Source organism: Oryctolagus cuniculus, chromosome 17 (genome assembly GCF_051225735.1).
Source record: "Oryctolagus cuniculus isolate XC-2025 breed Fujian yellow rabbit chromosome 17, ASM5122573v1, whole genome shotgun sequence".
Lineage (NCBI taxonomy): Eukaryota > Metazoa > Chordata > Mammalia > Lagomorpha > Leporidae > Oryctolagus > Oryctolagus cuniculus.
This window is the reverse complement of record NC_142883.1, coordinates 51,632,186-51,659,172: the sequence shown is the minus strand read 5'-3', so window position 1 is coordinate 51,659,172 and position 26,987 is coordinate 51,632,186. Positions and strand designations below refer to the sequence as shown.

At 44.8% G+C, this 26,987-nt stretch overlaps 1 long non-coding RNA gene across 5 annotated transcripts in view; it reads left to right on the top strand.

Moving 5' to 3' along the window:
- LOC103351478 (uncharacterized) overlaps positions 1-26,987 on the top strand; it is a 100,617-nt gene that overhangs the window by 39,942 nt on the left and 33,688 nt on the right. For 3 of the 5 annotated variants that reach the window (XR_016224265.1, XR_007911422.3, XR_007911423.3), the window contains exons 2-4: positions 2,116-2,198; positions 2,957-3,035; positions 6,452-6,494. This is a non-coding gene — a long non-coding RNA (uncharacterized LOC103351478). The remainder of the gene's footprint in view (positions 1-2,115; positions 2,199-2,956; positions 3,036-6,451; positions 6,495-26,987) is intronic. The other 2 variants (XR_016224266.1, XR_016224267.1) reach the window with 1 other exon arrangement.

Below are 26,987 nucleotides of genomic sequence, written 5' to 3'. Positions count from 1 at the left end.
CAGCTCTCTTCTTTTTTTTTGACAGGCAGAGTCAGACAGTGAAAGAGAGAGACAGAGAGAAAGGTCTTCCTTCCATTGGTTCACCCCCCAAATGGCCGCTATGGCTGGTGCACTGCACCGATCCGAAGCCAGGAGCCAGGTACTCCCTCCTGGTCTCCCACATGGGTGCAGGGCCCAAGTACTTGGGCCATCCTCCACTGCCTTCCCAGGCCACAGCAGAGAGCTGGACTGGAAGAGGAGCAACTGGGACAGAACCGGAACCCCAGCCGGGACTAGAACCCGGAGTACCCATGCTGCAGGCGAAGGATTAGCCTAGTGAGCCGTGGCGCCAGCCATCTAGCTCTCTTCTATGGCTTGGGAAAGCAGTAGAAGATGGCCCAAGTCCTTGGGCCCTGGCACCCAAGACCTGGAAGGCCTGGAATAAGACATGGGAGACCTGGACGAAGCTCCTGGCCCCTGGCTTTGGATCAGCCCAGCTCTGGCTGTTACAGTCATTTGGGGAGTGAACCAGCAGATGGAAGACTTCTCTCTCTCTCTCTCTCTCTCTGGCTGTACCTCTCTATGTAACTCTGTTTTTGAAATAAATAATTTTTTTTAAAAAAAGAGAATCATCAAGAGGGAAATGGGGATTGGGTATTCACCTAAAGGTCAAGCCAACTATTGGGTACCTGCATGTTACAACAGAGTGCCTTTTTTTTTTTTTTAATGATTTATTTATTGATTCAAAAGTCAGAGTTACACATAGAGAGGAGAGGCAGAAAGAGAGAGAGAGGCCTTCCATCCGCTGGTTCACTTCTCAGTTGACCGCAATGGCCGGAGCTTCGCCAATCGGAAGCCAGGAGCCAGAGCTTCTTCCAGGTCTCCTGCATGAGTGCAGGGGCCCAAACACTTGGGCCATCTTCTACTGCTTTCTCAGGCCATAGCAGAGAGCTGGATCGGAAGAGGAGCAGCCAAGACTCGAACCGGCGCCCATATGGGATGCGAGGGTGTTAACCCGCTGCACCACAGCGCTGGCCCCATGAGTGCCTGGGTTTGAGTCTCAGCTCTACTTCCAATTCCAGCTTCCTGCTAATGGAGACCCTGGGAGGCAGCGGTGATGGCTCAAGTTGTTGGGGCCCTCCCACCCACGGGGGAGGTCTGCAGGGAGTGTCTGGCCCAGCCCGAAGCCAGCCTTGGTGGGCTGTTTGGGGAGTGAACCAATGGATGGGAGTTCTGTCTCTCTGTCTCTGTCTTTCTGTGTCTCTGCCTTTCAATTAAAAAAAAATAGAGAAAAAGGGAAATGTTTCAGTGGTTGAGATTTGTACATTGTCACTTGATCCCACAAATGGAAAAGTCTCCAGTGATCCTGAGAAAATCATACCAGTTTTTAGGTAAGTGTTTGCATTTCATAGAGGCCTTTCTTGCTTGTTCATACTAACTGATGGTCCTGTTTTCAGTGTTTAGTTAATTAAATATTCTTAGGAATTTTGGAAAATTTATTAGATATGAAAGGATTTAGAGGGCTATTAAAATCAAATAGGATCCAAAGCTAACATAAAACTGCCATAATGAAGACACACAGAAATCACTGGAAATAAAATGAACTATTGAAAATGAGAATAACAAAATAAAATTTATAATCAATCGCTACTGGATTTGAATAGCTTTCATAGGAGGGCCACTTATAGAAAATACGAATTGTGATTGACAACATGCAAAAACCTGTTCTGCTCTGCATATAATCGTATCTAATCAGGTACAGAGGATCTTACAGAGTCAGGGGGCAATGGTTTCCTGGGTGATTGGCTCTTTAGTCGCCATCGGCAAGTCCGAGCAACAGACTCTGGACTTACACCTGCCAAAACCTGTATTTAGTCAGGCTCTAATTGTGGCTTTCGAGAGTTTATTCATTGGACTCATGAAATGTGAGACTAGGGTTGTTAATGGTATGAAATGAAGCAAAGCATATGAATAAATAAATGTCTCCATTTTATTATGAATGATTATGACTTTCTCATATTGCGTGTTTAATATTATCTTTTATGAACATGGAAGCAAAGTCAGAGTTAAACCTCTTTGACTGCCATACACACAGGTCCAAGAATCATCTCTGACTCTGAGACTCTCTTCCTGTAGGACTTTCCACTAACAGTGTGAAGAGTCGGGTCCAGGCTATGCAATCGTTGGTTCCACATGGGCTCGAGTTTTGAGAGGTGTTGGTATGTATCTTTGCAGATGTCTCTATTTTAAAAATCATGTATTTATTTGAGAGGCAGAAAGAGAGAGTGAGTGAGAGGGACAGGGCACTCCCATCTGCTGATTCACTTCCCCATTGCCTGCAAGGACAGGGTTGGGTCCAGATCTCCTAGGCGGGGCAGGAACATAGTGCTCTGAGCCATCAGCACTGTCTTCAAGGGTGGTGCATGGGTAGGAAGCTGTCAGCAGGAGCTGGATGCAGGAATCCAAGCCAGTAACTCCAGTGTGGGATGCAGTGTCTTAGCTCCTAGACTAAACGCCTGCTCCCTTGGCAGAGAGCTCTTGAGGAATTAATCCATTATCTTTATTTTCTCCCAACTTCTATAATAATGTCAGTATCTCATGAGAGCACTAATCTGCCAATTCACAGAGCTTTAATGACTTCCTTTGGGTATATCAGGGAAATTGAGGAAACAGCTTTGGGAGGAGAAAACTTAGGCTTGTGATGCCTGCTCGGTGGTATACCTGACACTACCCAAATAAATTTTTTTTAAAGATTTATTTATTTATTTATTTATTTATTTGAAAGAGTTACACATAGAGAGAAGGAGAGGCAGAGAGAGAGGGAGAGAAGTCTTCATTTGCTGGCTGGTTCACTACCCAATTGGCTGCAATGGCTGGAGCTGCACCAATCCAAAGCCAGGAGCCTGGAGCCTCTTCCAGGTCTCCCACATGGGTGCAAGTGTCCAAGGACTCAGACCATCCTCTGCTGCTTTCCCAGGTGCATTAGCAGGGAGCTGGATTGGAAGTGGAGCTGCCAGGACTTGAACCCGTGCCCATATAGGATGCCAGCACTACAGGTAGCACTTTAATTTGCTGCACCACAGCACTGGCCTCCTTCTTTTTTTTTATCTTGTGTTTCTTAGAAAATTTCTTGTTTCTCTCTATCTCTCTCGCTCGCTCACTCATCTTTTTTTTTTTTTTTTTTTTTTTCTGGTTTGAGAGAGAGATCTTCCATCCACTGATTCATTTCCCCAAAACCTGCACAATACTTGCAGTAGCCAGGGCTGGAACAGGCTGAAGTCAGGAGCCAGGAACTCCTTCTGGGCCTCCAGTGCGGGTGGAGGGCCCCACATGTGTGAGCCATCAGCCTCTGCCTTCCTGATTGCATCAGCAAGAAGATGGATTGGAAGCAGAGGAGCCGGGACTTGAACCAGCGCTCTGATATAGGATATGGGAGCCTTAAGTAGTGGCTTAACCCCCCGCGCCACCGTGCCTGCCCTCGAGCTTTTCCTTTTGTGTTCTCTCCCTCTCTTTTTGAAGTAGTTCTAGATCACAGTTTTATTTCCAGAGACACTATGAAATAAAATTACTTAGACTTTTTTAGTAGATAATAAATGGAGAAGTTATTATAACATTCTCAGCATGATAATTGGCATTCTTAGAAAAGTCAAGGACAACTGTCATTTCTGGAAATATCTAAGGCCTTGAGATATCAAGGCAGGGTGGAAAATATATCTGAGCTGTGGTGAAGAGATGATTGGGATTTTTTTGAAAGTTACTGATTTTAAGTTGTATCAAAAACATTAAACTGAGAGTAATCATGTTTATACTCCAAATTACTTTTCCTTTCAGTACATTTAAATTAATTACATAAAAACAAGGGTATTTGTGCAGTAATTTGGCCCTTCTAGCAGTGAACCATTGACTGTTCCCCTCAGTCACTTTCCATCATGTTCAAAAGGCACATCTCCCAGAGGAATCTGGGTTTTTTTTTCCCAATGCCTGCCCAGTTTAACTCACTCTCCTGCATTGCCTAAATAGGACCTAAAGTAATTTGTCTTCGTTTTAGGATAAGTAACTTTCTTTACATTGTTTCTAAACAAAAAGAAATCTACTTTAGTTTTGTTTATAAGAATTAAGATCAGAAATGCTAACACTTAAGTTTTGTAACTGTTTAAAAGGGACACATTGATTCTATGTTTTTTTATGAAAAAGAATACTGTTTCCATGGTGTACATTTTTTTAAAATCAATAGAGCCTTTTTTTAAAGAGTGATTTTAAGCTGATAGAAAAACTGAACAGAAAGTAGCAGTCTATTTTTTGAGCAGAAATTCTTAAGAGCCCATGAAATTTCAGAGCCTGTTGCAGTACTTGGGTTCCTGTCCTGATGAGCTTGTGGGTACACCAATAGCTGTAACTAAGTACAAAGCAGTATATCAAAGTCTGTGACTATTATAGTGTGCTGTCAATCAGATGGCTCTAAAAATAGCTTTCATATACCTATAGTTTTGACACTGCTGTTTCCATAAAATAGTTGCTGTTATCCTCAATGAAGTATGTTCCAAAATGTCATTACATTTGGCATTTTTAAGACCATGTAGAAACTGCCCCACACCAAACTTACCATCATGTCTTCTGTCTGAATACAGTGGGTGGTGCAAATCAAGGTTACACTGCTGATGCCATCAAAGATGCCACTGCAAAGCTGGTGCCAAAGGATTGCTGGCCTTTTGGTTGTCACTGTAGCGCTGCTGAATGACAGGACAGCCGTTTCCAAGGCCTGACTAAAGGATTTTACCCTTTCCCAATTCACAAGCAGAATCTCTTTTACTATTAAGTTTCTCTAAAATGCTGAGACACCCTCAGCTCACTGCTCGCAGGACGGTTTCTGAGGTATTGTGTTAGTGTTCCATCGTTAGAACAAATACATGAGGGGAGCTATTTAGGAAAGAAGGTTTATTTTTGTTCATGGTGTTGGAGGTTCGGAGTTCATGATCAGCAGCCCCATTGGTCTAGTGTCTCATGAGGGTGGTGGATCGTGGACCCACGAGGATCACCCAGTGAATCAGGAAGTAGAGGGAGAGACAGGAAGCACAGTCTTCGTCTTCCTCGGAATGGGTTCTCGTAGTCACCATGATGGATCACAGGGCGCTTCTCCAACAAAGAATTCATCACTCCAAGGCCTCATCGTCAGACACCAGGGTTGGGTTAAGTTCCATCCTTAGTCCATCGACATCAGACTCTGGGGAATCATGCTTGTCACACATGGGCTTTTGGGGGACACCCAGACTTTTTTTTTTTGAAGATTTGTTATTTGAAAGTCAGAGTCACGCAGAGAGAAGGAGAGGCAGAGAGAGAGAGAGAGAGAGAGAGAGAGAGAGAGAGAGAGGTCTTCCATCCACCGGGACACTCCCCAGATGGCCACAATGGCCAGAACTATGCCAATCCGAAGCCAGGAGCCAGGAGCTTCTTCCGGGTCTCCCACATGGGTGCAGGGGCCCAAGCACTTGGGCCATCTTCCACTGCTTTCCCAGGCCATAGCAAAGAGCTGGATCAGAAATGGAGCAGCTGGGACTTGAACTGGCATCCATATGGGATGCTGGCACTGCAGGCAGTGGCTTTACCTGCTATGCCACAGCACCAGCCCTGGGACACTCAGACTTATCCAAACCATGACAAGTAGTGTTCTGAATGTAGCATGTTCCCCATCTTTTCTGTGCTACTTTTGGTTTCAGAAGACTGGCCTTGGGTGGCTGGGTTGCTCTTGGAGACATGCTGATCCAACTGACTGACTGACTTCATGGCCCAGGAGGCTACTGGACAATCATGTTAGGTCTGAAAAAAATAAAATATCTGATTGTTGGTTTCCAGGTCTGTGTTCCTGTGACATCTCTCAGAATGGAGAACCTAAACTCATAGATTCTATGGCAAAATTCCTAATGTGGGGTCCAAACCTCTTGTTCTTGGTTGTATTTTAGTGAGTCTATAAATCTCTTAAAAATGCATGCAAGTTTCCTGTAAATTTGACTTTCCTGAAAAACAAGTTTGCTATGGTTTGGATGCCAAATGTCTCCCAAAGGGCCTTTGTTAAGGCTTGACCTTCAAGGTGGTGCTGTTGGTAGGTGGTAGAGCCCTTAGGAGATGAGGCCTAGTGGGAAGTCCTTAGGTCATTGAGGTTGTACCCGCAGAAGGGACACAACCCTCGTGGGACTCCTTAGTAGTTCTCCTGGGAGAACTGATGTAAAAGCCCGAGTTTGGCCTCTCTCCCTCTCTCCCTCTCTCTATCTCTCTGCTTCCTGGCTTGCATGTGATCTTTTCTGTGAACACACTCTGCCACCTGCTGTGGGCCCCTCACCATTCCCAAAACCTGTGCCTTGCCATTTGGACATTGAGCCTCCAAAACCATGAGCCAAAATAGCCCTTTTCTCTGTAAGTTGGCTGCTTCAGCTATTTTGTTACAACTGACTAATGCAAAGTTCTTCTTGCCCATCAGATTTTTCAAGCATTGATGCACCCCGAAAGGTTGACAGCCACTGGTATGTCCTATCTTCTTTAATTTCATTGCTTGGTATACACAGTTCCTCTGTTTTGTTTCTGTATTTTTTTTAAAAAGATTTATTTATTTGAAAGAGTTGCAGAGAGAAGGAGAGACAGAAAGAGAGAGAGAGAGATCTTCCATCCCCTGGTTCACCCTGCAGATGGCCGCAACAGCCAGGTCTGGGCTTCTTTCAGATCTCCCGCGTGGGTGGCAGGGGCCCAAGCACTTAGGCCATCTTCCGCTGCTTTCCTGGGCACATTAGTAGGGAGCTGGATCGGAAGTGGAGCAGCAGGGAATCGAACCTGCAGCCATGTGGGATGCAGGTGCTGTAGGCAGTGGCTTAACTTGCTGTGCCACAGTGCTGGCCTCTTGTTTTTATTTCCAACCAATAGAGTGAATATTGGTTTTTACCAAATCCTTAATTGTCTCTCTCTTATTCTTTTTTTTTCCCAAAAAGCTAATTTATTTTTAAATTGACACATGAAAATCGTTTATGTTTTATGATGTACAAGATGACTTTTTGAAACATGTATACAGAGACTAGTGTTTGACCTAGTAAATAAGATTCTGGTTGAGACTCCTGTATCTCACATCAGTGTCTGGGTTTAATACCCGCCTCCAGCTCCCAGCTCCAGCTCTGGCTGAGGCAGACCCCGAGAGGAAGCTGTGATGGCTCAAGTAAGTGGGTCCCTCCCACTGGGAGACCTTGATTCACTTCCTGGCTCCCAGCTTTGACTTCAGCCCAGCCCTGGTCATTGTGGGTAGCTGGGGAGAAAACGAATAGCTGAGAGATCTCTTTCTCTCAAATAAGTTTTTAAAAAATTTTAAAGAAATGTGTGTACATTGTGGAATGGCTAAATTGAACTAATTAACATACATATTACTTCATATGCTTGGCTTTTATGGTGAGAATACATAAAATTTATAGTTATTTTCAAGTGTGCAATACATTGTTATTAACTGTAGTGCCCATGTTGAGCAGTAGATCCCTTGAACTTACTGCTCCTGTGTAACTGAAATGTTATGGCCTTTGGCCAGTGTCTCCCCACCCTCCCTGTCCCCCAGCCCCTGGTAACCACCCTTCTACTCCACATCTGAGTTCAACTTAAGATCTCACATAGATGTGAGGTCACACACTTTCTGTGAGTGGCTTTTTTCTTACTCAACAGAGTGTCCTTCAGGTTCATCCACGTTATCACAGATGACAGGATTTCTTCCTTTATCAGGGCCGAATAGCATTCCATTGGCATATAACACACCACATTTTCTTCATCTGTTCACTCACGGATGGGCGCTTAGTTGATTCCATATCCTGGCTAATGTGAATAATTCTGCAGTGAGCATGCAAGTGCAGACATCTCTTATATGTGCTGATTTTGTTTCCTGTATTTTTAATCCTACCCAGCTGCAGGATTACTGGATCATACAGACTACTGGATCATCCATAGTGTTTTCTGTAATGTCGGCACTAATTTACATTCCCACCAATAGCCTACAAGGGTCCTCTTATCTCCACATTCTCACAACACTTATCCTTCATCTCTTTTGACAAGTGGCCTAACAGATGTGAGCCGATATCTCACTGTGGTTGTAATATCTGCATCTCTGATAATTAGTGATGTTGAACACTTTCTTCACATACCTATTGAAATTTTTTTATGTCTTTGAGTAATGTCTATTTATGTCTTTTGCTATTTTTAAATTGGACTATTTGTTTTCTTGCTATTAAGTTGGTTGAGTTTCTTAGATATTTTGTATATTAAGAGCTTCTCAAATGTATAGTTTACAAACATTTTATCTTTGTAGGTTGTCTCTGCACCCTGTTGATTCTTTCCCTTGATGTGTAGAAGTGTTTTAGTTTGACATGATCCCATCAGTTTGTTTTTGGTTTTGTTGGTTATTGCTGTGGAAGGCTCTTGTTCTTTGTAGTTAGATGTTTGGTTGGACAATGAGTCTTTGGGTATTCTTTTCTTTTCTTTTCTTTTCTTTTCTTTTCTTTTCTTTTCTTTTCTTTTTTTACAGGCAGAGTGGACAGTGAATGAGAGAGAGACAGAGAGAAAGGTCTTCCTTTTCCATTGGTTCACCCCTCAGTGGCCATTGTGGCTGGCGCGTTGCAGCGGGCGCACCCACGCAGATCTGAAGCCAGGAGCCAGGTGCTTCTCCTGGTCTCCCATGGGGTGCAGGGCCCAAGCATTTGGGCCATCCTTTACTGCACTCCCGGGCCACAGCAGAGAGCTGGACTGGAAGAGGAGCAACTGGGACAGAATCCGGCGCCCCGACTGGGACTAGAACCTGGGGTGCTGGTGCCGCAAGGTGGAGGATTAGCCTATTGAGCCGCGGCGCCAGCCTTGGGTATTCTTTCAAACACTGCTTGTGAGGTTTCATTTACTCAATAATTTATCTTATGGTAGTGGTTGTCTCTAAACATGACTTTGTCTTACCCTTCTATATCATGGATTGTATAAAACATACAAAACGTGTGTGTGCGTGTGTGTGTGTATATATGTATGTATGTATATATATGTATGTGTATATATATATAGAGAGAGAGAGAGACAGAGACAGAGAGACAGAGAGAGAGAGAGAGAGAGATTTAAAGTAAATTAGAGAGCATCCTGGAAACCACAGTCCAGCTCAAGTTTAGAATATTGACAACATCCCGATATTCACACTGTCCCTGCCACTTCCCCCACCTGCAACATGTTCTCCCTCTGCCCCAAAGGAACCCCTCTTCCAACTTGTGAAAACCAGTTCCTGTGCATCCTCACAGTTTTACCATCTGTTTACCTGTGTGGATTGTTCAGTTTTGCCTGGTTCTGAACTTAATATACAAGGCATTATACTAATTTATTTTTGTCTTGCTTTTTTAGGTCACTGGTGTCTTTGTAACAAAAAATCCCATTGCTCTGTGTAGCTGTGGTTCATTTATTATCATTACTCTGTCCAGTTCGAGTGTATGAATATACTACAATTAATGTATTCACCTAATTATTGATGGACCATTGGGTGGTTTCCTGTCATTGACAGTGAAGAATAGTGCAGTCTTTCTCATGTAAATGGAACGTATAGACTAGAGTTTCTGAGAGACCTGTGACTTTGAGTTGCAGTCTCTGTGCTGTTGGGGAAGGAGCAAGTTCAGCTCTACTAGAAAGTGCCAAATGGCTTTCCTGAGTGGCCCTAGGAACGTCAGCTCCCACCAGCAGTGAAGAAGAGTCCCCGGTGTTCTACATCCTTGGCATTCTGGGAGCTGCTGTTTTAGTTATTCTGGATGCATCTCCTTTGAGGTTTTCATTTCTATTTTCCTGATTACTAATGAGGTTAAGAATATACTTACTGGTCATTGGATCGCCTCTTTTTTAAAGTACCTTTCTGAATATTTTTCCTTTATATTTTATTCTTTTTTATTTTTTAAAGTTTTATTTACTTACCTGACAGAGTTACAGGGAGAGAGGGAGAAACAGGGAGATCTTCCATCTGCTGGTTCACTCTTCAGGTGGCCACAACTGCTGGCCAAAGACAGGAGCCAGTAACTTTCTCCAGGTCTCCCATGTGGGTGGGAGGGGCCCAAACACTGGGGCCATCTTCTGCTGTTTTCCGCAGGCCATTAGCAGAGAGCTGGATCAGAAGTGGAGCAGCCCTGGGCTGGGGTGAAGGAGGGAACAGGAGCTGGCGCTCATACGAGATACTGCTGTTACAGGCAGTGGCTTAAACGAACCCTGAATATTTCACTCCTAGATTGTTCCTTACTGATCTATTGGAGTTCTTTGTGTACTTGAGATACTAGCCCTGTATGATGACTGTATCTTCTCCCATCATTGGTTCTCTTACAATTTTTTGTCTTTTATAAAAATGTTGTTGATCATTTTCAAGCATACACAAAAACAGAATATATAATAAGGCTACATATTCTAATCATCCATATTGAACAATTGTACAGTGCTTTTTTTTAAGATTTATTTTTTTATTTGAAAGGCAGAGTTACAGAGAGGCAGAGGCAGAGAGAGAAAGTCTTCTATCCGATGGTTCAATCCCCAAATGGCCAGGACAGCTGGAGCTGGGCTAATCTGAAGCTAGGAGCTTGGAGCTTCTTCCAGGCCTTCCACGTGGGTGCAGGGGCCCAAGGAAATGGGCCATCTTTTACTGCTTTTTCAGGCCATAGCAGGGAGCTGGATCAGAAATAGAGAAGCCAAACTCAAACCAGTGCCCATACGGGATGCCGGCACTGTAGGTGGCAGCTTTATCCGCTGTGCCAACCCCTATATGGTGCTTTATTTTTTTTTAAAGATTTATTTATTATTTATTTGAAAGTCAGAGTTACACAGAGAGAAGAGAGGCAGAGAGAGAGAGAGATCTTCCATCCGATGGTTCACTCCCCAATTGGCTGCAACAGCCGGAGCTGCACTGATCAGGAGCCCGGAGCTTCTTCTGGGTTTCCCATGCTGGTGCAGGGGCCCAAGGACTTGGGCCATCTTCCACTGCTTTTCCAGGCCACAGCAGGGAGCTGGAAAAAAAGAAGAGCAGCCGGGACTGGAACCGGCGCCCATATGGGATGCTGGCGCTTCAGGCCGGGGCTTTAACCCACTGTACCACAGCACCAGCCCCTGTACAGCACTTTTTGATGAACAGATGTTTTTAGTGCAGTCCATGTTATCAATCTCTTTTTTTTTTAAGGTTAATACTAAATTTTTTGAGAATTACTTATGTATGTATGTATTTATTTGAAAGGCAGAGTGACAGAAATGCGTAGAGAGATGGAGAGAGAGAGAGAGTTTCATTCACTGGTTCACTCTCCAAGGCCCACACATCTGGGGATGGACTGGCCTGAAGCTAGGAGCCAGGAACTCCATCTTGGTATTCCTTGTGGGTGGCAGGAACTCAAGTTCTTGGGCTGTCATCCATTGCCTTCCCAGGCGCATTAGTAGGAAGCTGGATTCAAAGTAGGGGAACCAGGATGCAGACCACTCATTCTTTTTTTCTTTTAAGATTTATTTATTTATTGTTTGAAAGTCAGAGTTACACAGAGAGAGGAGAGGCAGAGAGAGAGAGAGAGAGAGAGGTCTTCCATCCGATGGTTCACTCCCCAATTGGCTGCAACTGCTGGAGCTGTGCTGATCCTAAGCCAGGAGCCAGGAGCTTCTTCCAGGTCTCCCATGCCAGTGCAGGGGCCCAAGGACTTGGGCCATCTTCCACTGGTTTCCCAGGCAATAGCAGAGAGCTGGATTGGAAGTGGAGCAGCCAGGACTAGAACCGGCACCCATATGGGGTGCCAGCACTGCAGGCCAGGGCATTAACCTACTGTGCCACAGCACTGGCCCCCAGACCACTCATTCTAATATGGGATGCAGATGCCCTAGTAGTGGCTTAAACTGCTCACTGCAGCACCTTCTTATAGTTTTGTCTCTTTCTCCCCCTTTTTTTTTTTTTTTTTTTTTTTTTTGACAGGCAGAGTGGACAGTGAGAGAGAGAGACAGAGAGAAAGGTCTTCCTTTGCCGTTGGTTCACCCTCCAATGGCCGCCGCGGCCGGCGCGCTGCGGCCGGCGCACCGCACCGATCCGATGGCAGGAGCCAGGAGCCAGGTGCTTTTCCTGGTCTCCCAAGGGGTGCAGGGCCCAAGCACCTGGGCCATCCTCCACTGCACTCCCGGGCCACAGCAGAGGGCTGGCCTGGAAGAGGGGCAACCGGGACAGAATCCGGCGCCCCGACCGGGACTAGAACCCGGTGTGCCGGCGCCGCTAGGCGGAGGATTAGCCTAGTGAGCCGCGGCGCCGGCCTTTTTTTTTTTTTTTTAAGACTTATTTATTTATTTGAAAGGCAGAGTTACAGAGAAAAAAGGAGGGAGGAAGAGAGAGATCTTTCATCTGGTGGTTCACTCCCCAAATGACCATGACAGCCAGGACTGGGCCAGGCCACAGCCAGGAGCCAGGAACTCCATCCAGGTCTCGCATGTGGATGGCAGGGCATGAGCACTTAGACCATCTTCACAGCTTTTCCAGGTGCATTAGCAGGGAGCTGGATTGGAAGTGGAGCAGCCAGGACTCAAACCTGAGTTTGTATGGGATGCCAGCATCGCAGGCAATAGCTTAGCCTGCTGTGCCACAATGCTGGCCCCTATAGTTTGATCTTTTATTTTTAGACCTTTACTAAACTTGAAACTGACTTACGTATATGGTCCTTTGTCCCCCATAAGGGCACCTACCCATCCCAGAACCATCTGTTAAGTATACTTGATTGTTTGCCACCTGATCTACCCTGTGCCTCTACCTAGAATAACGTATTCAGGGACAGGCATTTGGCCTAGTGGTTAAGCTGCCAGTTGGGACATCTGCCTCACACGTCAGAATGTCATGGGGTAGCTAGCTGGATCCAGGTTCTCGTCTCTGACATAAGAGAGAGTGCAAGGATGAGAATCAGGTATAGGTCAGCAGCAAAGCAAGATTTATTTGCAACAGAGTGAAAAATTCACACTCAAGAAGGAGTAGAGGTATGCTCGAGAGGAGCTGCAAACCTGTAATTGCAGTCTTCTGTTGTTGAGACTTATTTATTGTCCAGTGTGATTCAGTTTTAAAGGTCCCACGTGTCCTGGAAAAGAATGTATGGATTGCAAATTGGGTGGTATGTTCTACAGATATCAAGTTTATTGATTGTGTTGTTCAAAAATATATTCTTACTGATTTTTGTTCTATCAATTTTTGTTCTATCAATTACTGAGGCAGGTGTATTAAATTTCCCCATATGATGATGGGCTTGTCTTCTTATCTATATGAACAATATTTATCTCATATTTTGAGATTATGTTGTGAGGTCTATAAAAATTTAAAAATTGCTCCATATTCCTGGTGAGTTGAACATTTTATCAATATGATATGAATTTCCTTATATCTAGAAATATTGCTGACTTCAGTTTTTTCTTTCTGCAGTAGTAGAATGACAAGTATTTGCTATATATGTGTGTGTATCTATGCATGCTTATAAATGTAAATGCGTGTGCATGTATATGTAATTTCTCATTGTGAGATTCACATAACACCATTTGAATCTAAGGGGACAACTCCGTTGCAGTTGTGCAACCATAACCGCCGTCCATTTCGAGGAGATTTTGATCATCACAAACAGAAACTGAGTACCTGTTAGACGATAGCTCCCCAACCTCCCCTCCTCCTAATCCCAGATAGCCTCTAATCTACTTTCTGTTTTTATGAATTTGTCCCTGCTAGGTACCGTATGTATATTCTCTCTCTCTCTCTTTAAGATTTATTTATTTATTTGAAAGGCAGAGTTACAGAGAGGCAGAGGCAGAGAGAGAGGTTTTCCATCTACTGGTTCACTCCCCAGATGGTCACAACAGCCAGAGGGAAGCCAGGAGCCAGGAGCTTCCCCTGGGTCTCCCACACGGGTGCAGGGGCCCAAGGACTTGATCCATCTTCTACTGCTTTCGCAGGCCATAGCAGAGAGCTGGATTGTAAGTGGAGCAGCCAGGATTTGAACCGGCACCCATATGGGATGCTGGTACTGCAGGTGGCGGCTTTACCCACCATGCCACAGTACCTTATATATTATATTCTTAAGCAGAATCACACAATATTTGCTCTCTTGATGTCTGGCTTATTTCACATAGTATTATACTTTTTTTAAAAAAAAGAATTATATATTTTATTTGAAAGAGTTACTAGAGAGAGAGAAAGAGAGGCAGAGAGAGTGAAGTCTTCCATCCACTGGTTCACTCCCCAATTGGCTGCAACGGCCAGAACTGTGCCAATCCTAAGCCAGGAGCCAGGAGCTTCTTCCAGGTTTCCCACACCAGTGCAGGGGCCCAAGGACTTGGGCCATCTTCCACTGCTTTCTCAGGTCAGAGCAGAGAGCTGGATTGGAAGTGGAGCAACCGGTACACAAACCAGTGCCCATGTGGGATGCTGGCATTGTAGGTGGTAGCTTTACCCCCTATCCCGACCCCTTCTGAGACCTTTTTGAAGTATCTTTGTATGTGGGCCAATTCTGTAGTTTCATGTTCTTTAGACAAACATAGACCAAATTGCAACCTAGAGCCACATTCTACAAGGGATTTGAGAGCCATGCCACAGAAGCTCTACTTCTAGGTGTGGCCCCCACAGAACCCTTTAAGCCCAGACAAGCAGGTCTTCAACAGATCTCTAGTAAATTCCTCTCTGCTCTGTTTCCCATTAGTCACCACCTCAGAGAGGCCCTGACGTCCTCATTGAGCTGGGAGTGTCTCCAGTGCATCTGTCTCAGCTGTGATACAAACCTCAGTCGTTACAACTTCCCAGAGAAAGAAGGAAGCTTCCTTGGATTCCAGGTTCTGCTTTGTCACTCATCATATTCTGACTAGATTTACCCCCTGTAAGAAGCAACTTGTCCTAGGAAGACTTGAGCCAACACTAGCACCATTTCTTTTTTTTTTTTTTATTTAATGAGCATAAATTTCCAAAGTACAGCTTATGGATTACAATAGCTTCCTCCCCCCCATAACTTCCCTTCCACCCACAATGCTCCCCTTTCCCACTCCCTCTCCCCTTCCCTTCACATCAAGATTAATTTTCAATTATCTTTATATACAGAAGATCAATTTAGCATATATTAAGATTTCCACATTTTGCTCCCCCACAGAAACACAAAGTGTAAAATACTATTTGAGTACTAGTTATAGCATTAATTAAACACCTAAGAGTAATTGTGTATTAATTACAGAGTTCAACCAATAGTTTTAAGTAGAATATAAAATGCAACTTTTGGCCGGCGACGCGGCTCACTAGGACTAGGCTAATCCTCCGCCTTGCGGCCCCAGCACACCGGGTTCTAGTTCCGGTTGGGGCGCCGGATTCTGTCCCGGTTGCCCCTCTTCCAGGCCAGCTCTCTGCTGTGGCCAGGGAGTGCAGTGGAGGATGGCCCAAGTGCTTGGGCCCTGCACCCCATGGAAGATCAGGATAAGTACCTGGCTCCTGCCATCAGATCAGCGCGGTGCGCTGGCCGCAGCGCGCCAGCTGCGGCGGCCATTGGAGGGTGAACCAATGGCACAGGAAGACCTTTCTCTGTCTCTCTCTCTCACTGTCCACTCTGCCTGTCAAAAAAATAAAAAAATGCAACTTTTGTATTGTTGTGGCTCCCCGAACCTCCCTCCCTCCCGTGGCCCTCCCCTCTCCCACTCCCTCTCTCATCCCGCCCTTCATCACGTTTCGTTTTCAATTACCTTCATATATTGAAGATCAACTTAGTATATACTAAGCAGGGATTTCAGCAGGCTGCACTCACACAACCGAACCAGGTATAGGGTATTGTTCGACTAATAGCAACACTAGCACAATTTCTATGATTCCAGGCTGCATCCTTGGGATGTCCTACCCCCTCTGAAAGCACCTGCCTAAGGACAGTCAGTGCTGCCCAGTGAATTTACTGTCACTAGCAGCTAACACCAGAAGATGGGGTCCCTGTCTCCCAGCTTCTGTGATAAGCAGCAACCTAACATTGATACTCTGTGGTTAATACCATGTTACTTTTTTTTTCAAGATTTATTTATTTTATTTGAGAGTCAGAGTTAGAGAAGGAGATGCAGAGAGAGAGAGAGAGAGAGAGAGAGATCTTCCATCTGCTGATTCACTCCCCAGTTGGCTGCTATAGCTGGAGCTGTGCTAATCTGAAGCCAGGAGCCAGGAGCTTCTTCCAGATCTCCCATATGGGTGCAGGGGCCCAAGGACTTGGGCCATCTTCTACTGCTTTCCCAGGCCATAGCTGAGAGCTGGATCAGAAGTGGAGCAGCTGGGACTTGAACTGGCGCCTGTATGGGAATGCCGGCACTGCAGGAGGCAGCTTTACCTGCTACACCACAGCGATGACCCCACCATGTTACCATTAAAGTCTATCCTTATGACTTCAACCAACATCCAGTTTGTTTGTCCATGGTTCCACATGAACCAACCTGGCCTTCCTGCTCTTGGTAATTTTTTTACTTCCCTTACTCCACTGAGCCCCATCTCACTCATCCTCCCGGAAAAGCGCCCCTCAGCTCTGTACAAATTGAAGTTGCACTCAGTTCACCCTGGGCTCTCTTCCCATTTGCCATACCATATTACTGATGGACGCCATCCTTACCTAAACCAGGATCTGGGTTTGTTTGTCTTTGACAGACTAGTCTACAATTTAAAATACTCTCTTTTTTTGATGGGCATTTGAATAGTTTCCAGACCTTGCTTATTGTATAGAATATACAATATTATATTATGTGTAGAATAAAGTTGCTGTGAACATTCAAATAAATGTATGCTGAGTATGAAATCAAGTATGTTGGGTCCTATGCTGTGGCGTAGCAGGTAAAGCTGCCACCTGCAGTGCCGGCATTCCATATGGGCACGGGTTCAAGTCCCAGCTGCTGCACTTCCAATCCAGCTCTCTGCTATGGCCTGGGAAAGCAGTAGAAGATGGCCCAAGTCCTTGGGCCCCTACACCTGCATGAGAGACTCAGAAGAAGCTCCTGAATTCTGGTTTCGGATTTGCACAGCTCCGGCCATTGCGGTCATCTAGGGGGTGAACCAGTATATGGAAGATTCTCTCTCTCCTTCTGTCTCTGCCTCTCTGTAACTCTGCCTTTCAAATAAATAAATAAATCTTTAAAATTTTTTTTAATTTTAAAAAGGAAAACAAGTGTGTTTTCATTTCTCTTGGATAAATACCCAGGAGTGAAATTGCTGGATCATAGGGTAGATGCATTTTTAAATTTATTAGGAATTACAGTATCTTCTGTCATTTTATACTTCTATGAGCAAAATAGGGCAGTACCAGTTTTTTTCACATCCTTGCTCAAAATCAGTTTTGTCAGTCTTCTCAGTTTAGCCTTTCTGGTGAGTATGTCATTCAATTATGGTTTTAATTTACATTTCGCTGAAGACTGAAGTACATCACCTTTTCAGGTACCTGTTTCTTCATCGTGTCCTGTGGAGAGCTGCTCAAGCCTTTTCTTCTCACTTAAAAAAGTAAATTCTTGGACCTTTTATTCATTCGTAATTCTTTGCTTTGAGTATGAGCTGTTTTTCTGATTTATGCATTACAAATATTTACTCCTTGTCTGTCGTTGCTCTTTTCATTTGCTTTGTAATTTATTTGATGAACATAAAGTTTTAATTGATCACGTTTTCCACGTGTGTGTGTGTGTGTGTGTGTGTGTGTGTGTGTCTGGTATCTTGTTTTCTGACAAGTCTTTTTCAGGGTTATGAAGATATTCTACTGTGTTTGCTCCAAGCAGCTTTCTAGTGTAAGCTTTTCACATTTAGGTGTATTATTCTTTGTGAATTAATAGTGTTCGTGGGTTATTAACAGTCTCTTGTGATATTTTATTCTACAGTCTTATGTTTTCTGCTGTTTGATGGGCACTTATTGAAGATTTTCTACAGGAAAGCTGTCCCTCCACTCACACATTTCTGATACTACTGTGGAGGTTTTCTTCCACACCAATGAACAGTTCACTAGCTCGCTGACAACACCAACCAGGTGGCTCACAACTCCATTTAGTTCATTCTGAGACCGTCTAAAGTGGTGTCAGACCCCACAGGCTTAGGGCCCAGTCCCCTCTTCAGATACCAACTTCAAGTGCCAGGCCTGCAGTATGTTTGTCTTTTTAAAAAACTTTCTTTTCTTTTCACTTTGTAATTGTTTTAGTTTTTAACAGGTTCAGTGTAATTCATATATTTTTTCCCAAAAATTTATTTATCTATTTGAAAGTCAGATTTACAGAGAGAGAGGGAGAGACAGAGAGATCTTTCATCCGCTGGTTCACTCTTCAGATGATGTCAAAGCCAGGACTGGGCCAGGCTGTTGCAGCAATTCCAGTGTGCATTTCTGACCACCCTGGCTACAAACTGGGTATTCCCATGACCCTTTTCTCAGGTTTGGGAAGTGGATTACTCAACTCAAGGAAATGCTATTACCTATTTATTATCAAGGATATTATATGGATAGATGTGAACAGCCAGTGGAGTGGTAAAAAGGGTGAGGCCCTGAGGGGTCCTGAGCATAGGAGCTTGCAGCTGCAGGGGGGCTGCTGGATACTCACCAGTGCAGAGCTCCAAACCCTTCCACTGCAGAGTCCAGACTGATCAAATCCTTGGCCACTGGTGATTGCCTCAATCTCCAGATCCTCTCTCCTTCCCAGAGGGGAGGAAGAAAGAGGTGGGGATAAATTCTAATCCCCTGGTGATATGGTTGGTTCCTCTGGTCTCAGACCTCATCCTTCAAGGATCACTTGTGAGCATAACACAGTCAGTAGAATGGTTGAAGGGCGATTATTATAATAAGCTCTTGTTAAATATGATTGACTAAGAATCTTCCTTCTCACCCCATCACTAGGGACATTCCAGTGGTATTTGGAGTCCTGGCAGGAGATAGGGCAGAGGCTAAATACTGTTGTGTATTTATTATGTTGCACCTCCCTTCATAAAAAACAATAAATCACATTGAAAGTTTTATTGATAAATAAATTGACTGTTTTTTTAATTTGAATTTCTTTAAATGCCACATTACCTATAGAGTAAGTCCATAAGTCCCTGAACTGTATTATCATTCATGATTGTCTTGGCTAATCTAGCTACCTTGCATTTGTAGTGAACTATAGAAATGATCCCTGAAAATATAGTCTTGCTACCTTGCATTTGTATATACATTTTATTTCAATTTCTACAAAAAGATTCTGCCAGGATTTTTATTGAGGTTGCATTTAATCTATAGGTCAGATTGGGAGACAATTGAATATTAATGGTATTGTCACTGGATAATGCCTCAGGCAGCTCCAAAGTCTTTATTGTGACTCATTTCTACTTCAGGTCTAAAGCTTCCAAAGCCCTGTGTTCTCCAAAGTTGTTTTCCAGGTTTCCAGTTGTCGCTCCCCCTCTTCGTGGAGGAACGACACAGGACCCTGCGCTGTTCTTTCGTCTGCTCGGCCCTCCCCGGGTTTGCTGCTGGTTCTTCCCGGGTTGGCTACTATCCCTTCCACCTCCGTGGAAGGGCAGTTCCCCCTGGCCACATTCCCCACTTCCGCAGGGGAGCGGCACACCGCCGGCCGGCTCTTCTCGGGGGGCTGCACAGGTGTTCCTTCAGCTAGATGTTCCCCTTAGATGTTCCCCATAGATGTTCCTGGTGAATGCCGTCTCTCTCCTCCTTTATAGTCCTCCTCCGCCAATCCCAACTCGGCTGCCCACACGCCGAGTACGCTGCTCTCCTCCAATCAGTAGCAAGTCCTACAGTTTATTGGTTGAACTGGAGGCAGCTGTGTGGAAGCTGTTTACTTCTCTCCCAGCGCCATATTGTGGGAGAGCAGATGCATAGAATAAGTCTTAATTCCAGTAACTCAGTCCAGTCCGGGCTGCTCCCCACACCAGTTACGTTCAGGATAGATGTGCAGTCACCTGCCTCCCTGAACTGGTTCAGACCCTACTTACTGCAAGGGCGAGGCCTGTGCAGACGGGTCAAAAAGCATCCAAAGGCCACCCTTTGCTTCTTTTTAATACTAAGAGCTGCACTCCAGGAGGAGCTGAAGCCTTAAGAACATGCGCTGTGTGTATAAGCATGTTCTAGACCTCAACTGCCTGAGCCTATGCCACCGTACCTGGGATGACAGCCACTTCCCCTCTCGCATTCATTTCCCCTAAGATGTGAGACACCCACTTCCCTTTTGCTCAGAGAGCCGCAGCTTTGGACAGGTTTCCTGTGGTCTCCTTATTTTGTTTTGCGTGCTGACTCTTTGTGCATTTCTTGATTGAACTTGCCAAAAGGCGACCCACAATTCTGGGCAGGTAGCAGTACTGATTCTTCAAACCATGACCAGAGTATCTACTTCTCCATATACTTGTCTTGTTTAGCTTCTCTCTGCATTTTTCTTTCTTCTTTTCTTTTTTACTTTTCTTTGTTTTTTTTTTTTTTTTGGACAGGCAGAGTGGACAGTGAGAGAGAGAGACAGAGAGAAAGATCTTCCTTTTGCCGTTGGTTCACCCTCCAATGGCCGCCGCGGCCAGCGCGCTGCGGCCGGCGCACCGCGCTGATCCGATGGCAGGAGCCAGGAGCCAGGTGCTTTTCCTGGTCTCCCATGGGGTGCAGGGCCCAAGCACCTGGGCCATCCTCCACTGCACTCCCTGGCCACAGCAGAGGGCTGGCCTGGAAGAGGGGCAACCGGGACAGAATCCGGTGCCCAGACCGGGACTAGAACCCGGTGTGCCGGCGCCGCTAGGCGGAGGATTAGCCTAGTGAGCCGCGGCGCCGGCCTTCTTTTTTACTTTTCAATGATGTTTTATATGAGTAATCTTTTATTAAATCAGTTATTAGTGTGGAAGAAAAGGAAGTGATTAAGACTAAGAGTTTCTGAAGTGGAGTGAGGAGATCGAGAGATGATTACACTCATACCTGCTAAAGGTTAAACCAAACTAATCAGTCAGAATGGGCTTGCAGTTTAGGATTTCTGCGCAGCCAGAGAACCGTCTCCAGAAACATCTACTGAGAACATTCCCTTCAAAAAAACCCTCTCCGGTGTTTGTCTCAGGGAGCACTGTTTAGGGTTGTCCTGATTCAGTATACCTGAATTGCAGTTGTTTGCATTGCCAAATGAATGCTGTTTCTTTTGACCTCTGTGTTAACTTTTATTTATTTATTTATTTATTTATTTATTTATTTATTTTGACAGACAGAGTTAGACAGTGAGAGAGAGAGACAGAGAAAAAGGTCTTCCTTTTGCCGTTGGTATACACACACACACACACACACACACACCCGCCCAGTGGCCACTGTGGCTGGTGCATCGCACTGATCCAAAGCCAGGAGCCAGGTGCTTCTCCTGGTCTCCCATGAGGGTGCAGGGCCCAAGCACTTGGGTCATCCTCCACTGCCTTCCTGGGCCACTGCAGAGAGCTGGAATGGAAGAGGAGCAACTGGGACAGAATCTGGTGCTCTGACCGGGACTAGAACCCGGTGTGCCGGCGCCACAGGCGGAAGATTAGCCTAGTGAGCCGCAGCGCCGGCCATGATCGCTATTTTCAAATTATCTATTGCTAATGTGTAAACATGTAATTGATTTTTGTATATTGACCGTGTGTGCTTCAACTTTGTTAAACCCATTTAGTAGTTCTAGGTTCTATTTGTAGATTCTTTTGTATTTTCTGCACACACACAATCATGTAATTTGTGAATAAAGACATTTTTACTTTCTTCTTTTCTTTTCACATAACATATAACAAAAGACAGACTACCAGTTACCACTGGCTAGTGGTAGAGGGATGGGAAGTATTATACAAATGAGCCAGAGATAGTCTCTGTATATTAGGCTAAAATAATCCTATGTTTTTTATATTCTTTTCTTCACAATTCTTTTTAATTTATATAAGGTGAACATATTTCCTGTATTTCATAGATACAGATTTAGGAGCATAGTGATACTTCCTACCCTACCCTCCCTCTTGCCCACATCCCTGCCCTCCCTCTTCCTCCTCTTCTTATTCTTTTAATTTTTACAATGATACTTTTAATTTATTTTATAATCAGAAAATTAACCCTCCACTAAATTGCTTCTTTCTTTTCAGTCTTTACGCTCTTTATTTTCCTTGACTTATTACGTCGGATATAATCTCCAGTATGAGAAAGAAATTTAAAACCAGGTAAGATTGAGGCTCACAGGGCCCAGCGTTGTGGCGCAGCAGGTTAAGCTGCGGTCTGGACGCCAGCATCCCATATGAATGCTAGGTTGAGTCCCAGCTGCTGCACTTCTGATCCAGCTCCCTGCTAATGTGCTTGGGAAGGCAACAGAAGATGGCTCATGTGCTTGGGCCTCTGCACCTGCGTGGGAGACCTGGTTGAATTTCCAGGCTCCTAGCATTGGCCTGGTCCAGCCCTGTCTGTTGGGCCCATTTGAAAAGTGAATCCGTGGGGGCCGGTGCTGTGGCATAGCAGGTAAAGCTGCTGCCTGTGGTGCCTGCATCCCATATGGCTGCTGATTCGAGACCTGGCTGCTTCACTTCCAATCCAGCTCTGCTATGGCCTGGGAAAGCAGTAGAAGATGGCCTTGGGCCCCTGCACCCATGTAGGAGATCCAGAAGAAGCTCCTGGGTCCTGGTTTCAGATCAGCACAGTTCCAGCCATTGCAGCCAACTGGGGAGTGAACCAGCAGATGGAAGATCTCTCTCTCTCTCTGTGCCTCCCCTTCACTCTTTGTGTAACTCTTGACTTTCAAATAAATAAATAAATATTTAAAAAAAAAGTGAATCTGCGGATGGAAGATCTCCCTCTGTCTTTCTGTCTTCCTCCCTCTCTGTAACTCTGCCTTTCAAATAAATAAATATTAAAAAAAAAAAAAAGGTTACTAAAAATCACCACCCCATAAGCGTGAGCCATGGGACCCTAGTCAGGTAAAGCTGTTGCCCACTAGCTGACCCCACCTGGACAATAAATAGCTCAGGCCACCCGCAGGTCACTGCATGTGAACGCGCAGCAGAGTCCGAGCCAGTCATCAGCTGTGCTGTTGCGTGTACCCAGGTGACCGTGACGAGCAGTACTCTGTTCCTCCTGGTTCTGGTCTCTATTCAGACTGCTCTGAAGCTGCTCTGGGGCACCTGTTCCAGGCAGGGTGTTTCCAGAGCGGCCATCCTCACCTCATGCAAGGAAACTTCCTTATTCTGACATTCGGTGGCCTCCGCTTGCTTCCTAGGTTGACAAGTTCAACGATAAATAGAAATAGTGAGACTGGACATCCTAGCCTCCTTCTCCATCTGAAGTATGCAGTTTTTTTAGTTACCCAGTAGCAAATTGAGGACATTGCTGTTTCTAGTTTACCGAGAGTTTTTTTTTTTCAGATACTGTGTTTTAGCAATTGTTTTTTCTTCATTTATTGAAATGAACGTTTATATTTTTCCTGCATTTTATTTGAAACAAAGCCCCTATACCTGATGCCTTAAAAAAAAAAAAAAGACAAGATTTATTTATTTATTTATTTGAAAGACAGAGTTACAGAGGTGAGGGGAGGGTCTTCCATCTGCTGGTTCACTCCCCAGTTGGCCACAACAGCTGGGATTGGACCAGGCTGAAGCCAGGAGCCAGGAGTTCTATCCAGGTCTCCTGTGTTGGTGGCAGGGGCCCAAGCACTTAGGCCATCTTCTGCTGCTTTCCCAGGCACGTTAGCAGGAAGATGGATCAGGAGTGGAGCAGTTGGGACGCAAACCAGCACCCATATGGGATTCACTAATGGCTTTACCAGCTCCACCACAATGCTGGCCCCAGTACCTAATGCCTTTGATGTAGACCTTATCCAGGGCCGGCGCCGCGGCTCAATAGGAGCCCGGTCAGGGTGCCAGATTCTGTCCTGGTTGCCCCTCTTCCAGGCCAGCTCTTTGCTATGGCCCGGGAGTGCAGTGGAGGATGGCCCAAGTGCTTGGGCCCTGCACCCCATGGGAGACCAGGAAAAGTACCTGGCTCCTGCCATCGGATCAGCGTGGTGCGCCGGCTGCAGCTACCATTGGAGGGTGAACCAATGGTAAAGGAAGACCTTTCTCTCTGTCTCTCTCTCTCTCTCTCTCACTGTCCACTCTGCCTGTCCAAAAAAAAAAAAAAAAAAAATAGACATCCAGTACCAAGCTTCCTCCCTTAACTTTTTTTTTTTTAAGATTCATCTATTTATTTGAAAGAGTTACAGAGAGAGAGAGAAGGAGAGGCAGAGAGAGAGAGAGGTGTTCCATCAGCTAGTTCACTCGCCAGTTGGCCACAATCAGCTGTGCTGATCTGAAGCCAGGAGCCAGGAGCTTCCTCTGGGTCTCCCACGCGGGTGCAGGGGCCCAAGGACTTGGGCCATCTTCTACTGCTTTCCCAGACCATAGCAGAGAGCTGGATCGGAAGTACAGCAGCTGGGACTTGAACCAGCGCCCATATGGTGGCGGCTTTCCCCGCTATGCCATAGCGCCAGCCCCCCTCCCTTAACTCATAGTCCTCTCTTTCCACTTTGATGATCACAAGTGAACTCCTTACAGAAGATTAACTCACTAAACAAAGGGAGTGGTGCAAACATCAGGAGGACTCCCCAGCACCCCAGGTCAGAAGATTCAGAGTTCACTTACCATCTCCATCATTACCATCCTAATGCTAGACCCCAGTTGAGGGTTTTACAGGATCTCCAGGCTCTAATCAAACAGAGTAATAACCAGCTCCCTACAGACCCCAGACCCCAATGAATCAGAGCTCACTTCACCGCAGTCTCCTATCACTGACCAATCTAAGGAAGGCCACAAGCACTGTGGGCCAAAGACCTGCACACGAGCAGATTGTGCACTGCCGAGCCCCAACTTTGATTTGTAGACTCACCACCCTTAATCCCTCAGGGAGTCCAGAAATGAAGCAATAGCTGCCCGACTCCTTACTCTGTGCTTTGTAAGACAAACACCTCCTTTCTGCCAGCACCCAGTGTCCGTGATCGGCTCGCTGGGCCTTAGGCGGGCAGACCCAGGTCTGGGGAGTTCTACAGCGTGTTAATCCAGCCTTATGTTCCGGGATGTGTTTCTGAGTCATGATTACTTTTATATGACTGGATGTGATTTTCCAATGTTGTTTTTGAGGGTTTTGCATTTGTTATGAATTTTCTTCCTACAATGTCCTTGACAAATTAGGATTATATTGATTTTGTAAAAGAAACCGTTTCTCCTCTGAAGGGGTTTTACCCAAAATTGTCACTGTTTCTTCCTTAAAGTCTAGTGGAATTCAACAGTGAAACCATCCTGAAGCTTTCATTGTTGGAAGTTTTTAAATTATTGTTTGATTTCTTAAAAGAATAGAGCTGTTCAATTTTGTCTCTTTCAGAAAGTTGTGCTTTTCAAAGAATTTTTCCCATTTCCCAAAAGTTGTCCAGTTTGTCAGATAAAGCTATTCATAATATTGCCTTCTCTTCAATGTCTGTAGATTCTATAGTAATGTTTCATTTTTTATGTATTTTTTTCTAATCAGTGTTGCCAGGGATTTGATAACTTTATTCATTTTTTCAAGAAGCCAACTTTTGATTTTGTTGCAGTTTTTTTGTTTCTTTTCAATTTTATTGACTTTTTACTCTTGTTTTTATTATTTTTTTCTTCACTTTACTCAGCTTAATTAGGTTTTTGTTGTCGACCTCCTCCCCCTCCTTCTCTTCCTCCCCCTTCCTCCATCTTCATGTTTATCTTCTTCCTCTTCATCTGAAAGGCAGAAAGAGAAGGAAAAAGATTTTCAATCTGCTGGTTCACTTCCGAAATGACTGTAACAGCCAGAGGTGGGCCAGGCTGAAATCAAGAGTCAGGAACTCCGCCCAGGTCTCCCACATAGGTGGCAAGAGCCCAGGCACTTGGGCCATCTACTACTGGCTTCCCAAAAGAAGAAACCAGAACTCCAACCAGCATTCTGCTATGGGATGCCAGTGTTACACGCAGCTGCTATGGGATGCCAGTGTTACACACAGCTGCTTAGCCTGCCGCTTTCTAGCTTCTTTGGTTGGAAGGTTAACTCTTCCTCCTTTTCTGTTACATAGGCATTAACTCATGAATTTCTCATCATACTGTTCTTTAGCAGCATGCTACAACTTTTGTTATGATCTCATAATTGAATTTCAAATACTGTCTAATTTCCCCTGGGATTTCTTTGTCCCATTGTCTATTTAGAAGAATGTTGCTTAATTTTCAAATGTAGAAGATATTCTGGTTGTGTATCTGTAATGAGTTCTGATTTAATTCCATTTTGGGGAAGGATCTGACAACTTCATACTCTGTATTTCAGTCCTTTGAAATTTCATGGCAGTTACTTCATGGTCCAACATAAGGTTGGGGAATGCTGTGTCTGCACCTGAAAGAATATTTATTCTGTAGTAGTCAGGCCTTGTCAATGAATGAAAGTGATACACAGTTCAGTTTATTGAACTTAATTGGCTTTATTTTCAATTCCAGAATCAAGTAACACTTTAGTCCATGAAAAAAGTGTTCCAATGAGCACTTACAGACAGAGAAGGACTGAAGAAAGCAGAAACAAAAACACAAAAAGTGGGTTGGTCACTTCAAAATTACTTTCCTTTTAAGGCAGGACTAGGAGGCTAAACAATAGGAGAAGAACTCACTGGTTAGCATCAGGTTACTTCAGGTTCTCTTGTGTGTGTGTGAAAGGATTAAGGCAGCAGAACTTCACTGTCATGCCAACTGAAACTGGCTGGTTTAGGAAATTTGGCTTTTATTTCTCTAATCCTGATTTCTCATCAGATAAGCAATTTCATTTCAGTCAAGTGACTCCATTTTGATTTTTAGACAAGTTGGCTGGGCCCTACACAGGAACTTAATTCAAAACAATGGCCTCCTGGAATTTTTATTTAACAATCTCCAGACCCTTCGAAGAACTTTTTGTCACATTTTTGCAGAGTTTCTAAGTAATTGTGGCAGGATTGGTTTGAAACAAGCTATGCCTCCAAAACAAAGGCTAGAACTCTGGCTGTTACTGGGACAATCCTGCACAAGCCTC